Here is a 16,599-nt window from a genome sequence, read left to right on the forward strand (position 1 = left end):
CACATCCTCAAAGCTTCAACTGAGGTGAGCAAATCAAAGTAAACATTTAAAAGCAATTCTTTTTGCAATTTCATGGAATATTTGGTTGTGCTTGTCTGTTTCAGCTTCTGATTACGACGTGGATAATAAAACACTCACCAAAACAAAGCCAGAGCAGAACATAAATGACCAAAGTGTGACGTGAAAGATGATTTGTTGGGAAGTGAGATAAAGTCACTGAGGGATCACACATGTTGATGACTGGGGAGGGGATTGTGGGGGAGAGGTCCCTCTCTGCATGCATGCATGCACGTGTAAAATTCATCTTAAAATTACAAACCTGAAAGGGGAAAGGAAAATGAAACTAAGCCGCCAAAGAGCAAACAACTTTAAGCGGTTGTTATGTCCATTGAAGCACGACGTGTAATGTCCTAACACATCGAGGACCATCCTCCCCTCGTGTATGCCATTGGAATAACTGGATATCAAAATATATCCCAATTTATCTTGAGGCCAGCACCACGTTGTCACAGTGGGTGTGTTGCGCTGTTGACGGTCAGCGACTGACATTAAGAATCTTCACCTGACCACCTCCCCCGGGGGACCTGCAAGACCTCAGAGGGGCTGTCCATCATGTGCATTGCATTGCTATTCACTGGGGAGACATCGTGTGTGTGTGTGTGTGTGTGTGTGTGTGTGTGTGTGTGTGTGTGTGTGTGTGTGTGTGTGTGTGTTCAATATAGCACCTTTGACTTGCCACCTTTTGTGTGTGGATCTTCCGTTTTGTGTGGCCCACACAAGAAGAATGCTGCCTTTCCCCCTATTAGACCGCGTGTGTATGAGTGCGTTCCTCCTCATGTCAACCCTGAGATAGGACTGAAAAACATAACTCAAATGGCTTTTCTTCCCTCCTGACTCTAGATGGCAGCCTCTTCATGCAAAAAATAACCACCTGAGCCTGGGCTCAGAGAAAGCAGAAAAAGTGTGAGATGTGAAAGGAACTGGTCGAATAAGCATCGCTGTCTGATTGTTAAATTCACTGAGAATGTTTGGAAGCAAAATTATTGCGCTGCCTGGGCCTAAACAAAAAAATGAAATGAAAAAAACCCCCAAATTGTTTCCTTGACCACAAGGGGGCACTACACACATACACTGGGCTCCTCTTCCAGTTTCAATATTTATCAGCTTAAGTATTTGACGGGGTGGTGAAGGGGTATAACTAATTCTGACAATATTAATATATATTCAGGCACTTGCAGCCAATAAGACAAGGCAAGATGGGATCACAAGTGATTTATTCCCCTCACGGGGAAATTAACTTGGAAGCGCCACAATTTTTTTTTTCTGAATAATTAAAGGGTTTCATTTCTGTGGGCATAAATCAAATACGGGAACAACCATTTTTTAAACCGCATTGCTTTAAATTATTGCCCTCTTGAACAACAATCAAGAAAGCAATTCTTTGCTCTTATGGTTTTACAGAATTTGCATTTCCTTGTTCCATGGCAGGTTTTTCCATGCAGTCATCATGTGAGGCATGCATATCGTAAATTACACAGTGAACTGTGGAGCGGGAGTGAATCTGTGTTGCTGAGGCACAGCGCTGCGCGACGTGCTGACCCTGTGACATCATCTATCTGCCCAGTGACAGGAGTGACAGCAAGGTCCTTTCCCACGTGTCAATCAAACAAAACCGAGCTGTTTGTTCCCGGGGGAGACGGCATGCACAAAGTGGTTGAAGTTAGAACCTTGGTCGACGCATTCTTATGTCATCAACCCATCTTTGTCGAAAACGATGTCCCTGAATCAGTGAAACAGGGTGCCGCACTGTGAATTTAGAGCACTGATCAATGTCTTCCGGGATGCTGACTCACTTTTTTTTTTTTTTTTAATGGGAGAAATGGGAGAAAATGTAATCCGTTTGTGATAGCCAATCAGAAAAGCAGGCAATTTAAATTCACATTTTGACATCCTTTATCTCTTTGAATGAGAGCGCGTGTTAACGGTCACATGACATTTTTATTTCGGTTTATTCCGACTCCTCGAGAGACATATCCTGCCTGTTTTAGAGTCTTCCGTACTCCAACATGCCTGATTCAATAGTTCATGCTGGTTTCGGGCCTCTACAGAGCTTGCTGATGAGCTGATCATTTGAATCTGGAGCATTGAAGTAGCTGCATTTGGCTGGCAACCAGTTCAGGGTGTCCCCCACCTACTGCCCGAAGGCAACTGGGAGAGGCTCCAGCACCCACCTACCCCTGTGACCCTTGGGAGGATAGAGTGGATTGGAAAATGGATGGATGGCTAGATGGATGGTGTTGAAGTAGAGAGAGAGAGAGAGAGAGAGAGATCTAAAATGGGCATGATATGGCTCTCGAGGAACCGGAGTTCCCGATGCCTCTTTTAGCACAACGAGCAGGGGACATTTGAGAGCGAGGACAATAACTTGATTTCTCATGATTTTGAAGCCTCGTTTTCTGTTTTTGCTAGTGTATGGTATATTTTATAGACTTGCAGATTCAATTTGTTCCGTCTTTCCAATCCGGTGGGTGTTGGTTTGTAACAATACGTTTCTGATGTCAAAATTTGGCAGTAATATTTCTTTTTGCCATACAAAGACTAACCTTCACGACTCACATTCCCGTTGGTTTTGTACTGTACGGTATGTTATGGTCGTGGTTCAGAGGAATATCACCTCGGTGATTGACCGGATCCATCAAAAAGTCAATTTTCCACACGGCAAGTAACACGGTCAAATTTCTGGAAAAACAGGTGACTGAAGGCATGCGCTGACAAAGTTGTCCCTTATGTATGGATGGCGGAATAAGCTCTTATCTAATTTGGCCCGCCTCTGTGTGATGCTTTCTCCCAGGAGGATGCTGGGGATGTGACAGTTCAATACCGCTCTGAATACACACACGCACAGCAGCCCTCTCCTCCCGCTGCCCGGAGGAAGCAGGAAGACCTCTGCTGAGTCGAGTATCGTCCTCCATCTGGATAGAGGCAACGATTATGAGCCTGCATACGGTTTCCGCACCATGTCCATACACACGCATGCTTTCTCTCTCAAATATCTTGATAATTTCTGTGCATTTCTTTTTTAAGTTCTTAACAGCACTTCCTGCAAATGTCTCAAGTCAAATTTCAGTGCTGTGTTACGATGGTGTAATCTTGAGCTTTTAGCATTTGGTAAGAAACAAAATGTCTGCAAATGTTTTGTTGGGTGGAAAATATCTGATATATGGGCAATGACATGCATTCCTCACACGGTTGGTAAAATTTCAGTTTTGATTTATTTAACACTTCCAAGCACAATAACAACAACAAAGCTCCACGAGCCTCATTGGAGTAGGCACAACCATCCACGGTCACACACACACCTTGGGACAATTTAGAGTTTTCAATCAGCCTGCCACGCATGTTTTTGGAATGTGTGAGGAAACCCGAGTACCCGCAGAAAACCCACGCAGGGAAAACATGCAAACTCCACACAGGGAGGCCGGAGCTGGAATCGATCCCTGCACTTCTGCACCGTGAGGCCGACGACACGCTCACCACTGGACCACCGGGCCGCCTTTTTAATCATCTATAACAATAATTGTTATGAAGTGATTATTTCAAAATAGACACTATTTTGGAGGAATGCAGATAAATGTCAACTCATGCCGGAGCGGCAGTTCCCCTTAGAAAATGACGTTGTGGAGTCAACTGGAACAATAATTGCGTTTAAGACAGCGTTTCCCCATCACGAGATCATCCCAGAGCAGATGATGTAGTTCTCGACGCTACTGGGAGGCCGTTTAATGGAGGCAACGGAGGTCCACTGGGCTGCGCCATTAACTTGTTAATGCTTCCTTGAAAACGATATCTTTAATGAACTGACAAAATGACTACCTTCGACCCACGTTTTACATCTCTGCATGTCAAAATGTGCCTTTTTATGGCCCTAGTCAAGTAAAATCATGACGGCATCGCCAAAGAGCAATTGTGAAACAACTCGTGACACCTTAACAGCACTCGAAAACTGCAACGTGAAATGCTGCCACATCTGTCCATTTACATCTAAAAGTGTGGACTGATGGTGGAGGCGCCATCCCTGCTCTTAAGGACAAATTAAGGGTTGAAGGTCTTGCTCAAGGACACTTTGCAATCGCCTCTGGAGGAGGGAGTCACTGAAATTCCAATTATGTGACAACCACTCTACCTCCTGATCCTGGGTAGAGGGGAAAAAAAAAGAACAAAAACAAAAAACAAAGACGGCGCGACACATTATGGATTTGGGGAAAACAAGTGCAAAAAGCAAGTTCGCTACATTTCTGTTCACACCTCCAAGTTGTTTGGAAGAATTGCTCTTTTTGCATAATCTGGCTGAGTTAAAACAAGTGAAGCGGCAGGAAGCTTCGCGGAAATGGCTTTGAGGAAGAGAACGCTTGCGCTTATTTGTACTTAAAACCATATTAGCAATTCACCGGGGCATTGTGGAGAACAATGAATATGCTGAAACCAAATCCGCGCAAATGGTGCATTTTTAAATTCATTAGTCTCTTCACTGAAGGCTTACGACTGCATACAAATGACATGCTTATTGATTTTGGAATTGCAATGGTGTGAAACGCGCGTTCTCAAAGGAAATGCGCATTTTGATGGGATTCAAGCCAAGCTCTAAACTTGTTTGACATGGCACTATTGGGGACATTACCATTTTTTCGGAGGCCTCTGGAAGTGCCGCTAAGTTTCAGTGGTGAAACCAGTTAACAAGAAAAAGTTCCTCAAACATTGTCAAAAGTCACACGTGACCTCCTCCTAACCTATCGTTGTGCCAACTCACGTTCATCAAGAGGAGAAACATTTATTTCCTCCATTTGACCTTTACTGTCACTTCAAAACAATCAGAAGCCTGACAAGCTGAGAAATGAAGCCGCCCCTGCATCAAAAGATCAAGATTGTTATCGCGATGATGACAGATTGGAAGGCGAGGAAATCCCCGATTGAAGACTTGGCCAAGGGCAAATTGAAATGATCTAGCCAGGCACACAACAATTAAACAATCAGTGAACAGCTGATAAATGAAAACATACGAACCCAAGAGGATTAAAAGAAACACCTTGGACATTTCCGGGGCTGTGTGGGCCACACTCGAGCTCCACACGAGATTTTGAAAATACATTTCACAAGGGTAAAATCTGTTTTTGGGGTGGCGGGGGGAACGATGAGGGAACATTTAAAGGCCTTTGTTTGAGAGCATGATGGTCCGTTGGCACAAGTTATTGCCGTGCCGACCCAATTTAAGAGTAGTCCTACAGTATGTTGCGCGCGAGACAGACATGAGATCACTTCAGTGCCCATCTGTTAATACCCTCAGCTCCCCGGTCTATGCTGTCAGTTCAGGGATCTGCTGGGAGATAACACACACACACACACACACACACACACACACACACACACACACACACACACACACACACACACACACACACACACACAATCTATAACTGCTAGATTAGCTTTAGCACTTGCCAAGCTAATCTTCTAAGTCAACAGAGCAATGCAGACACGGCTCAGTGTCAGAAAGCACTAAAATGAACAGTCACTCTTTTGACTTGAATTCTGCACAGCCTACTGGCATCTTTAAAGCTCCTTCTTTGGACCCCGTGAGCCTTTGCTATGCCAGCCATCAGGTTCACGTCCAGTTTTAAGAACACACTGTAACATGGGCATCAATAGGAAGCTAACCACGGGACTAGTTGGAATATACTTTAAATTGGGAGTGAAAGGGGTTTATTTTTAGGTTCTCAACACTTAGTTCAGATAAAAAGATTGGGGAAGGGGATTGGGCCTGTGACGTTGTAGAAAAGAAAATTGCCACGGGGATAGGCAAACATGCTAAACGTGGCCACGGGTCGAAGAGGGAGATTCCAAGAAACAACATGGAGGAATGTCATAAGCCGACACGGTTGGCAATGGGAGAAAATGCTGAAGTGTCTTGCATCTGGCAAAGAATTAGCTCAGCAGAGCCTTGAATAGATGGGCTGACTGACTGACTGGCAGAGTGAAAGCCATTAGGAGAGCACAGCATTTACTCCCCGTGGCACTCTGCCAGGTAAATTAAAAAAAAAAAGTGTACCGGTATTCTTTCATTTTCTTAAGTCATGCCAGTGTGAGCTGCAAGCCATGCAGATTCTGCTATTTTAAAAAGAGACAGATCTTTAGGGGTGGGGGATCAGTCAAATTGTAGATGTGAACTACAACAGCTTAAGTTCACAATAAAATAAAATAAACTCTTCCCTCGCCCGATTTTGAATCGGTCGACTTACTTTTGAATCATGGCCACTTGAAGGTCATGCCAGGCATCCAACGGGAAGGGATCGACAGCTCGGATGAATTTTTGACGTGTCAAAAAAGTGGTCAACTGTAGCGATAAGATTTCTCAAACTCTGAGGTTTTATCTCATCTGTCCAAAAAATGGACAGGATGCCAGAATCGTGTCATAAAGTTAATCTTTCTTCTGATTTCTTTTTTTGCACAGATTATTTTTGAGCATGAGCATTCATGTCCACAGACTGCTAACCTTCACCTTCTCCCCCGCAAAAGTCAGACATTTTTGATTTCTAGCACTTAATGTACTTTACCCTTTGAGGGACAGCGGTTACGACAGTGGACATCTTATCATGTTATCAGGTTACAGGATGCATGAAAGGGTTAAACTGAACAGCGGTGGCCCTACCAAAGAGCCAAGAAGTCAAGTCGTGACTCTCAGGTGGTCTGTAAAGAGCAAGCAAGCACTTGCCCAGCTTTGGTATTTTCTATCGTATGTTTACGCATGGCCCTAGAAAGTGAAAAAGGCACATCAGATATGTGGATTAAACTAGTCAAGTGAAACAGCGCATGATATAGCCGTCTGGTCACTATAGCAACGTGGATATACCATAATGATCATCTTGCGCTTTGGAGTTATAAAAAAAATAAATAAATAAAAATAAAAAGCTATACCATCAGCTCAGTGGGTCACAAGCATTTGGCGATTGCTTTTATGGGAATGAGGATTATTGCAACACGAAGCATGTGAAGTTCCAAAGCAGACAGCTCACGGCATCAGACGCTTCGACTTCAAAGCAGCGGTTGAAAGGGAGACATCGGCGGATATCCATTCATCAATGTGTCGCTACATTCAAATACAAAAAAAACAAAACAAAAGATGAGCCTCAATCAAGAACACATCAGTCCATGTTTCGGCTACCCTGCCGCAAGGTGAGAGCTGCAGGGTCGTAGTTTAAGATACTGTCCATAAAGGGGGCCCACCTGTGTTTTACGGCATTCGGTGGCATACAATGTCTGGAGGTTATGAACAAGTGAAATTAGATATAATTGTGTATTTAAGCAATTGAGGATGCAACCAGAAGCGGTATGATTGATTTCGTTTGTGGTCCAAAGAAAAAAAGAATAGTATGGTATACTATATTCACATATGGCTTAACTCCTCCTGGCAGTATTATTCAGCTAGTGATATTCCCACAATTTAGTTCAGAACATTTGGAGAAAACCCCATGATGATTCAAGAAATACAAATTCCATGATCAATCGAGGAAATGTGCTTTGTAATTCAAATGTCAGACCCCCCCCCCCCCCGAGTAAAAACATTATAAAAATTGAAGAACGAGATCCAATTGTTGGCCCACATTGAGGTCTCAAGTGCCTTCCTCTCTGTCCGCTATTATGGAAATTTGCAGACTGTCGTACAGTGCTGAACAGTTTGTGCAAAATCCACTAAATACTTGTTAGAAGAGAAGCAATGATGCAAGACTTTGGACAGATTTTGGATTTGGTATTGTCCGATCAGTGCCCACACACAGCCACAAGAAAAAATAAAATGAAAATTAATGAGGGCTAGAGTTTTTGAAAGACAGCAGCAGGAGGGAGGCGAGAGATCATATTTCTGCATTGAAAAATTGAATGGGAGCCGTCTAAATGGCAGCTGTCTGGGGTTGAAGCATGACTGAGCATCTCTGAAACATTTCTCTCTCTCTCGGGTGTCTCCACTGCTGTTCCTCTCCTCCTGCGCCTGAATAAGAATGCATTAGACGAAGAAACTCCAATTACAAAGCTTTGATCAGAGCCCAGGCTGGAAATCTGACAAATCCATTTGAAAAGCCACTCATATGGAGAGCGTGTGAAGAAACACGATTTGGAAACAGCACTCCGGGTTAAGTGCCTTTGCCACCCAACGAATGCAAAGTGAGGGACTCAAAAAAAAAACTCATTTATGTCATTGGTATTTGGTGGAAGAGCTGTTAGATGACAAATATTACTTCTGTATTCAGTTCACTTGGGCAATGGGCTAATTTTTGGGTAAGCTCATTTGTGACGTTACAATTCAACATTATATTACCAGAGGGAATATAAAAGATTACAAAGACCGTGTTCTGTTACACGCTCGGTCACTCAAACAGAACCTGTGCAGTGCGCGTGCGCTCCAAGATAGTATGAGTTATTCTATGAGAAGCCCTGCATCTCGGGTTACGGTCAAAATTCAGATTTCTGAAACATTCGGCACCACCCGTTGACATGCGTGAGCGGACAGAATTATTCCGACATTTGAAAAACTCGCTTTAAGTGGCGACGCATGGACTCCTTGAGGCAAACTGCTGTCATTAAAACACATGATATTCCTGTCACTCACCACAGGGATGAAGCAGTCAGATTCTTTAACATTCCAAAAGTGTGCCGTTGTGGTGCGTCTCTGAGTTTTGCTGTGATTGTTCACTTCTGCTTGTGCATTTTCGGCGAGTTGGGCGCCAGACATATGAACTTGCATTCATCTATTCATCCATTTTCCGATCCGCTTTATCCTCACAAGGAACGCGGGGGTGTGCTGGAGCCTAACCCAGCCGTCTTAGGGCAGTAGGCGGTGGACACCCTAAACCGGTTGCCAGCCAATCGCAGGGCACACATAGACGACCAACCATCCGCACCAAGGGACAATTTTGAGTGTTTAATCAGCCTACCATGCATATTTTTGGAATGTTGGAGAAAACCGGAGTACCCGGAGAAAACCCACACAGGCACGGGGGAGAACACAGGAAGGCCGGAGCCGGGATCGAACCCACAACCTCTGCACTGTGAGGTCGACGCTTGCCCACCAAGCCGCCCACATACGAACTTGTACACACATATTATGTGTGTGTCTATATACCCACTGTGTCATTTTCGCCATAGAGACAGAAAATAAGATTGAACACACTGCAGAAAAATCAATGGTGATGTGAGGGTGTCGGCATACAAGAACTTCCTGTACTACAAAGTCCAAGATTCCTTGCAGATAGAGCAAGAGCATGCGCAGAACACAAACCAAGGAACGAAGGAACTAACTCAATCATGTTTGACCCAATGACCCAATGCCTGGGTTCGAAAAGGAGGAATTGCAGGGGTCATATCTGGGTTTTAAAAACCCGAATAAGGGCATTTTCCATTTATTTATTTTTTTGTTGCGCTTGTTGACATGTTTTTTAAAAACCTGAATACTGCCAATATTTGGGTTTTTAAAGGGTTATTAACTGCATGAATACACTGTCTTTGCTCTCTAAACCTAATTGATGCTCAATACTGCTACTGACAGACTTTTGTTCTCTGTACTCTTTTCCTCTGTATCAACCATTTACAATACCCGGCGTATTTTTTTCCCTTTGCTATTGATAGAAAGTTTCATGCCCAGATGGCATCATGGTCAAAACGATCCCCATTCGCACGGACCCGCCGAAAACACAAAACCATTCTAATGCGCGTCACGCAACTAAATGGCGACTTTTCCTCACACCACGAATGCACGCGATTCCAACACCTCCCACCACATTTGCTGCTCAAAACAAACTCTTCGTGAGACCTCCAGCTGTTTCCAAGTTACCGTCGCTACGGGTGCCAGTCAAGAAACCCCCCAACAGACAACATCAGTGCCGTCAAATAACCATCACAGTTGTCCAATCAACTGAAACATGTTAAGCGGATTACATGCCAGTCAAGTCTCAGGTTCTCTGACTCAGCTAACCACCTCAGTGAAGGAACTGAGGATGAAAGGTGGGGCTTGAATGCCACAGAGGCAGGCCAATTACTCGGATCTCTCTCACGCACACACACACACACACACACACACACACACATTTTCTAGCTGTCCATCATGTCTGATGATGACACTTGCTCCAAGGGAGGGGAGGATGGGTAGGGTGAGGGGGGCGGGGGGGCTCAGCGACTCTGTCGCTGGTGCCACTTCTCGTGGGCATAGAGACCGATTCTTGAGCCGCAGACTCGACCACAGATGGAGCAAGGGAAACCGGATACCAGGGGGGTACCAGCTGCCCGCTGGTGTCATTGAATGCGTTTCTCGGTTCGTCTGGCTTGGTTAATTTTGTGTATTTCAGAGATTGCAGTGGCACAAGTGATCTGCCAGGTTGGTCTGTTGAGTGCAAGTGTTTCAAGCTGCGTGGGGTTGACGTTGGCTCGCTTTAGGAGGTCCCTGCTGTAGTCCTTGAGGCGCCGCTTTTGCCCCCCAGAAGAACGCTTTGCACCTCTCAGTTGGCCATAGAGGACCTGGCGGGGCAGGCGGTTGTCTGGCATGCGAATGGTGTGTCCAATCCACCGAAGATGTTTCTTCGCCACGGCCGGGCGTGGTCCACTACGTTTAGTGGAGTGCCATTAATGTGAAAGCTGGGGGATGTGGAAGTTGGGGTAGCGAGTTGGAACATGACCTCAGTTTTTTTAATGTTGATCTGAAGACCAAAGGATTGGTACAGATTGGAAATGGTGTCCAGGGCGTGCTGCATAGAGTTTGAACTGTGAGCTAGTATAGTGCAGTCATCAGCATACTGAAGCTCACAGATCTGACAAATTTTTGTCTTTGTGTGAGCCTGGAGCCGTCTGATGTTGAAGAGGCTTCCGTCTAGGCGGTATTCCATATGGACACCGTCTTCATGTCCCATGCCACGGTGGAAGAGGATGTTAAAAAGCACTGGAGCCAAGACACAGCCCTGCTTCACCCCGACTTTCATCTTGAAGAGCTCTGACTGGAGTCCTCCGATGAGCACTCTGGCTTGCATCCCATCATGCAGCTGCTGGAGGATGCAGAGAAACTTGGGTGGCACCCCAAGTTTGGAGAGGTGTTTCCAGAGCAACTCACGGTTGATGGTGTCAAAGGCTTTGCTGAGATCGATGAAGGCTATGTACAGGTCCTTGTGATGTTCTCTGCTTTTCTCCATTAGCTGTCTTAAAACAAAGATCATGTCAATGGTGGATCTAGTCTTCCGGTAGCCACACTGGGTTTCTGGAAGCACACCTTCTGAGATGTGCTCGACCAGCCTGCTGAGCATGATTTTGGCCAAGACCTTTCCTGCGGTGGAGAGGAGAGAGATTCCTCGGCTATTCCCACAGGCTGCTCTGTCCCCTTTCTACTTATAGATAACAACGATGTTAGCATCCTTCCAATCCTGCGGGACGGTCCCATGTTCCCAGATGTTTTGAATCAGGAGGTGCAGTCGGCGCGTGAGGAGATAACCTCCGTGTTTGATAACCTCTGCAGGGATGCCATCGGGTCCAGCGCTTTTGTTGTTCTTTAGGCCCGCAATGGCTTGTTGGGTTTCAGAATAGGATGGTGGGGCGTCGAGGCTCATGATTGTTGGCAGGTCTGGAAGATTGTCCAGAATGTGTGGGTTGACAGGGTTGGTATGGTTGAGAAGATGTTCAAAGTGGTTTGCCCAACGGGCAAGGATCTCATGGTGGTCCTTGAGGAGTGCAGAGCCATCAGCTGATCGGACTGGAGCAATTGCCCGCTTCTTGGGACCATACAGTGCTTTGATGGCATTGTAGAAGCCCTGGGTGTTGTTACAGTCTGCCAGATTTTGGATCTCATTTGCCTTCTGCACCCACCAGGTGTCCTCCATGATACGGAGTGCTCGCTGGGTCACTGTTCTAACTGCAGAAAAGGTGGCTACGGGTGAGAGATGTAGGGCAGGACAGGAGAGCTTTATGGGCCTCATGCTTTGCTTTCAGAAGTGTATGTATCTCGGTTGAGTTGCAGTCAAACCAATCCTGGTGGCGTCTCCTTGACTGGCCAAGCACCTCCGAAGCTGTGCTCTGGATAGCCTGGTGCAGAGCTGGCCAGTCACCTGATTCCTCCGGGATCTTGTCAAGGTTTTCAGCAAGGAGTCGCCGGAGGTTGGCTCTGGTGGTGGGGTTGTTCAATGCTGCACAGTTGAGCCTTTTGTTGGGAGCTGTCCTTGGATGACGGGGTTGAATGCTCATGAGGAGTTTGGATCTGACCATGAGATGGTCAGTCCAACACTCAGCTTCGCGCATGACACGGGTGATGAGGACATCCCGTATGTCCTTTTGACGGACAATCACATAGTCCAGGAGATGCCAGTGTTTGGAGCGGGGGTGCTGCCAGGTGGTCTTAAACCTGTTCTTTATTTGGAAAATGGTGTTAGTGATGACCAACTGATGTTCTGCACAGAGAGAGAGGAGCCGAAGGCCGTTGTTGTTCATTTTTCCCACTCCATGCTGGCCAATAACTTTACTCCATACCAGGTGTTCCGTGCCCACCCTAGCATTGAAATCTCCCATGACTATGAGCTTGTCCGTAGCCGGTGTTTGCTGCAGGATGGTGTCCAGAGTTCTGTAGAAATCCTCCTTTATATTGTGCTCGGCATTCAGAGTTGTTGCGTAGGCACTGATGAGTGTGGCAAAGCGTCCCTTTGCCAGGGGAATGCGCCATGTCATCAGCCTTTCATTGATGCCGGTGGGGGATTCTGGGATGCGCTTCAGCAGTTGGGACTTCACTTCCGGTGGGGCCTGTCAGGAGTTTCAGCCAGGTCCAGCAGTGTGCGGACGTTCCACGAAGCTATGCATAGATTTTTTCTATTTCGTTTATTATCCTTTCGACCGCAAGGGGGATGCTCCGACGATTGCGGTTTACCGTCCGGAGTGTGGAGAGCAGACAATTTTTAGACCATTTTTTCTAGGTCCCTCCCCATCACAGGGGTGAGCAGTGTGGAGCTGCTCAGTCACAATGGAAGCTGCCGAAGAGATGCGCTGCTCCATCCCGCAGTGTCAACGACCATCACTCCATTGCCGCCTGTGTGCATGGTTTGGCTAGGCACTCCCAGCCACATCCTTGGCCTGTGCCCACCGCCATTCCACATCGCCACAGGACTTTGGGACACACACACACACACACACACACACACACACACACACACACACACACACACACACACACACACACACACACACACGAGCGCTGGGCCATCTACCACATGCTGCCTACCTCCACAGGACATCTTTCCACTTGCCTTTGCTTTGTAAATTAAATTCCCTCTAATTAGAGTAAGGGGCATTGTTCAGGTGACGCTGATGATTTACAAATAGGTGGCGGGCAAGGATCGTTCTGCCGCTTAGTTAGGTCGTACCACTGATTAAGTAAATGATGCCATAGCGGAACGAATATGATGCCAACTATGCGCTCGAAAAAAAAAAGTACGATCAATCAGATATTTTCAGTCCAGTTCTTTTAATGGTGTCACAAATCGCTGAGGCGCTATACACCCTCACTGGTGACAATGTGACAAAAAAGGTGGACTACAGACTTGTGTTCATGCGAGAGAAGTGATGGTTTTATTGGGTCACTGACAGAAAAAATATTCTGCTCAATTACTTCTGCTGGCAATCAGCATGGAAAACGATAGACCCCGGATCCATCACAGAGTGCAACTCGAAGGATAGCCACGTTCCGGGAAACCGATAATGACTTTGGCGTGTTGCGACAAACTGTCCCTACGTGTACGGCGACATGCGATCCGATTGCCATCTCCCTACCTGTAAAGTGTTGAATAACTACATGAACAAGAAACAACAAAAAAGCTCATTGCTTGATGATGTCTGTGCATTCCATACAGGCTGAACATTCCATACAGGATGTAATGCAATGATATGTGCCATTTGAACCCTTTCACGCACCCTGTAACCTAATAACATGATGAGCTGTCCACTGTAGTAACCGCTGTCCCTCAAAGGGTTAAGAGCCTTCACGCTGACGGGGGATTTACTGAAACGACTCCTGGTTGCCAGAGAAAAAAATAATAATTGTACAGTTTTCTTTCCATGTGCAAACGTTTGTTGTTCGAGGACCTGATCATTTTCAACCGAAACGAGACATTAAGTTGTTTGATTCAAGCAAATGCCATTCGCAGACCATCTGCGCTGTTGATCGCCGCTCTTCCCACTTATTATTTAATACTACTCTGCCGCGATGAGCCACGTCACCCACATATGTCTGCCAAACAGCAACTGTTAATCTCCATTTGTAACAAAACCGAAATCTCGCCCCCTGTTTTGCGCAGCGACTGTGGAAGAACAATGCCCTCGCGCTCTCAAGTCCCACCGTAAGAGCCGCAATGGGGCACCTAAATGACATGACCGACTGAATGAATAGTCAAATTAATTAGCTTTGCTAATCCCTTCCCTAAAATCTTCGGAGAAGCAATCAAAGATGGGATACGACGCTTGAACACAGGCTAGAGGAAGTGGAAAGTAATAAATAAAGAAAACAACGCTGAATAAGAAAAGCTGTGAATCATAAAATATGACTCTGGCGACTATTCATTCGAGGCCTTCCTTCATCTAGAGTGTCACTCGGATGAATTCAAGCCGGCAAAGAGAGTTTATAACTTTGATCCTCGTCTCACACTGCCTTTGCAGCAGCAGCAGCACACGGACAAACGACACTAGCAGGGGAAATCTGTGTAATTAGTCTGACAAAATTCATTATTTGCAGTAAAAAAAAAAAAAGTAAATGGAAACTAGTACAGCTGTGTAATGCTGTGGCCACGTATCGAGTGAAAAGCTCACGACAGTACGGAAAACATTTGCTGGACAAACAAAAGACCTTTGGAACTAATAATATTTTTAAAAAGACTCTCCAAAGGCTGTGAATGTAAATAAAGATCCTTTCTATGAGTCGTGGAAACACTTTGAGATGAATCTTTCCTGGAGAGAAGGCACCATCCTTTTAGCGGGCATCAAAATCTAAGGTCAAAACATTTTGGTGAGGACAAAATTTGCTTGCCGATTTCACTTCAGGACTCTTGATAGAACGCCAAGACGCTAGCAGATGTTTAACTACAATTTACAGGAGTCTGTCAGCAATATATATGCTGCAGCATGATCTGTTTCCATAGAAACCACTAAGAACTCGTCAAGTATACCATTGTGCTCGGATTAAATTAAGATTCCGGTAAATTTGTATTCTCCGGGGACATGACAAGCAAGTCTTTAGCATGCTAACAATCACTGTATGCAAGATGTCAACAGAAGGGTTAGGAGAAAGTTGGAACCAAATGCACAGTCGCACTGTTTTTATTAGGACTTTGTTTTTCTTCAACTAATGATCCATGGCTAAATGATGCTTTGCGCTTATTTAATAGCTGCCGGCGGCTTCATCTCATTTGCAACAAAGCTAACCAGCGCTGACACTTGGCAAAACGAGCTTCCGAACACGCGGTGAATGTGCGCCTTGTAAACAACGGCATTCGGGAACGGCGGCACACGAGCGCGTGATGCATTGTGACAACCTAATTACTATATACTGTTTTGATTAAAGTGTGACATAATTGGCTATTTTCGTTTCTTGACACAAGGCGGCCTTAGCAAGAGGGAAGGGACATAAATGGGCCAGCGCAGAGTTGAAAGTGGGGCTCGGGTGCCAGGGGACGGATGACAGTGGGCAACGTGCCTGTTTTCAACACTACTGTGGTCCAACTGTGACACAAGATGACAGCCAAACAACACTTGGTCGGTGGTGAGCCGCAAGGGTGAGACTCCTCACAACATGGCGGCTCACACAAGACAACAGACACGAGCTGAAAAACCCTGCCCAAGTCAAATTCTGGTTGTTGACGGGAATTTAAGCTAGCCTCACTTAGCACACTTCGCCCATGACCTGTGGATGGTTTCGTCATCGGCAGGGCATTTTCAAACAATGAATCTCCTGATAAACCCTCAAAGAGGTGATCCGTTATCCGTTCAGCCACGCGCTTTCATTATTTTGGTTGAAATTGAATAGAAGTAGAAATGCTCAGTGCCTTAGTGCGCTAAATTCCACTGGCATCCAACAATGTTTACAGAGAAATGCAACATGCCCCCATAACTTGTACATGTACGGTTAGGCGGGCATGACCACCTTGAAGGGGAACTGATCAACGGAATGCCAAACGGTTCGTAAAGTTGATCCCGTTGTGGAGGAAGTAGCACAAACAGATGCCAGGCTCTGGAATAGCAAAGCTTAAACTGTCACACATTTGCTGCATTTTGTGCAACTCACTCACTCACTGGCCACTAGATGTTTCACTATATGGCAAAGAACTCTGAGGATTTGAGAAAGAAAATGGTTACTCTCCATCGGTGGCCTCGGAGAAGATTGGTAACATCTTGAAAGCTCAAGCTTAGTTTCTATTTGGTAGCACAGGGGGGGGGATATGCAACGAGACCAACACTTGTTTGCAAAACCACACCGTGTGTCAATTACCTTATCAATTCTTCAGTCCAAATCTTTGTAAACTTAAGATGTCTCCAGTCACACTG

Source organism: Hippocampus guttulatus, chromosome 5, assembly GCF_054856545.1.
Source record: "Hippocampus guttulatus isolate MCC_2025c chromosome 5, RoL_Hgut_1.0, whole genome shotgun sequence".
Taxonomy (NCBI): domain Eukaryota; kingdom Metazoa; phylum Chordata; class Actinopteri; order Syngnathiformes; family Syngnathidae; genus Hippocampus; species Hippocampus guttulatus.